Genomic DNA, 2,700 nt, shown 5'->3' with positions numbered 1-2,700 from the left:
GTCAAATATGTGAACTTGGGCGACGAAATGTTTTAAAATACGACCCATAATCTTCTTGCTACCACGCCCCCTCCAGGAATTGCGCCTTCACCCCCCGCCCCCCTGCATACGAATAAAGATAAAGATTTAATCCCATATTTATGAAACATGGTATGCTTGAGTAGACTATAGAAGATTAAAGTTAGTAACGATGATTTGGTATTTATTCATATTCTTAACGATATTAGCCCTAGCTCTTGTTAAGATGGTAAGAAATAGAGAGAAATTAAAACTTTTCTCTCGGTACTCCCGCCCCCCCTGGAAATTATTAACGGCCCCCCCCTGGAAATTACTAACGCCCCCCCCCTGGAAATTATTAACGGCCCCCCCCTGGAAATTACTAACGCCCCTGAAATTACTAACGCCCCCTGAAATTATTAACGGCCCCCTGAAATTACTAACGCCCCCTGAAATTATTAACGGCCCCTGAAATTACTAACGCCCCCTGAAATTATTAACGCCCCCTGAAATTATTAACGGCCCTGAAATTACTAACGCCCCCCTGAAATTATTAACGCCCCCCCCCTGGAAATTATTAACGCCCCCCCCTGGAAATTATTAACGCCCCCCCCCTGGAAATTACTAACGCCCCTGAAATTATTAACGCCCTGGAAATTATTAACGCCCCCTGAAATTACTAACGCCCCCTGAAATTATTAACGCCCCCTGAAATTACTAACGCCCCTGGAAATTATTAACGCCCCCTGGAAATTAACGCCCCCCTGAAATTATTAACGCCCCCCCCTGAAAATTAATAACGCCCCCCTGAAAATTACTAACGCCCCTCCCCCTGAAAATTACTAACGCCCCCTGAAATTATTAACGCCCCCCTGAAATTATTAACGCCCCCTGAAATTACTAACGCCCCCTGAAATTATTAACGCCCCCTGAAATTATTAACGCCCCCCTGAAATTATTAACGCCCCCTGAAATTATTAACGCCCCCCTGAAATTATTAACGCCCCCTGAAATTATTAACGCCCCCTGAAATTATTAACGCCCCTGAAATTACTAACGCCCCTGAAATTATTACTTAACGCCCCTGAAAATTATTAACGCCCCTGAAAATTATTAACGCCCCCCCCCTGGAAATTACTAACGCCCCCCCCTGGAAATTACTAACGCCCCCCCCTGGAAATTATTAACGCCCCTCCCCCTGAAAATTACTAACGCCCCTCCCCCTGAAAATTACTAACGCCCCCCTGAAATTACTAACGCCCCCTGAAAATTACTAACGCCCCGCCCCCGGAAAATTACCAACGCCCCTCCCCCTTAAAATTACTAACGCCCCTCCCCCTGAAAATTACTAACGCCCCTCCCCCTGAAAATTACCAACGCCCCTCCCCCTTAAAATTACTAACGCCCCTCCCCCTGAAAATTACTAACGCCTCCCTGAAAATTACTAACGCCCTCCTGAAAATTACTAACGCCCTCCCCTGAAAATTACTAACGCCCTCCTGAAAATTACTAACGCCCCCCCAACGTTAAGAACCCCTGCAATATCAAGGTAAGTTCCCCGCCTCTGCCATGGACTGTTCTAGACAAGACGAATTCTGTCCATGAACGATCGGGCGGTAATACGCTTTTAAGTAATACACTCTAGGCAATGTACTTATATAAAATCATTCCAGGTAATACACTTTTAGGAAATACACTTCTAGGTTATGTTCACCGTTTACCGTTGATGAGGTTTCAGGCCCCGCTCCACTGTCAGCAATAATGATGTTAGCCTCAATAATAATCCTCGATATGCACTTATCCATAACGTCGTAGTGAGTGAGTGAGTCTTTGCTTTCATGGATAACCTACTGATGTCCTTTTAATAAGCTTGGCATCAGTATAGTCACTTGGCCGTGTTTTAGTTCGTGTTAATCACAATATCTTTCCTTTTTAGAGCATCATAAATATCCTTTGTTTCATTTTCCATTTATCTGATATTTCCCTTCTAGTGTCATAATTTAATATCCAACGATTATTTCTAACTCGCTAAACATTTATCACACACAATTTATCTGCGAGTCTCGTACTTAGAGCAAATTATTCTAGGTATTACAGTTCTGGGTAATGCACTTTTAGATAGGAATATTCTACACAATACACTTCAAGGCAATATACGTCTAGGTAATATACTTCTATCTAGGTAATTTAGGCGGTAATACAGTTATAGCAATACTTGTATACACGTTTCCTGGCGGTAAAACCCTAACAGGTAATATACAGTCTGGGTAATACATTTCTCAAACAGATAATACACTTCTAGACATAAATAGAACGCTAGTCTACCCAGATTCTCGCTTTAATACACTGATTTCTGAGTCAAAGAACCAACCCCCCCCTCACACACACACACACACACACACACACACACACACACACACACATACACACACACGTATACACTCAACACGCTCCCCGTTAGAGTTCAGACTAATGATGATTCGATGTGTCTTGCTATATTTAGGAGGTTATTACTCTCCTAAACTAATGACGTTGTATTTGCCTTCCATTAAAACAGGTACGTAATACATCACTTAAAGCCTAATGGAAGTGATATCAGTAAGGCTTTGGTGGTAAGAGAGCCGGGTAGGACACGTGAACAGGTGGGTATAAGTTGGATAAATTCAGATGCAACAAAGACAAAGGCGAAATCGAATAGCTTAA

Source organism: Eriocheir sinensis, chromosome 53, assembly GCF_024679095.1.
Source record: "Eriocheir sinensis breed Jianghai 21 chromosome 53, ASM2467909v1, whole genome shotgun sequence".
NCBI classification, from domain to species: Eukaryota; Metazoa; Arthropoda; class Malacostraca; order Decapoda; family Varunidae; genus Eriocheir; species Eriocheir sinensis.
The sequence above is the reverse complement of the archived record's forward strand: the minus strand, read 5'-3'. Positions refer to the sequence as shown.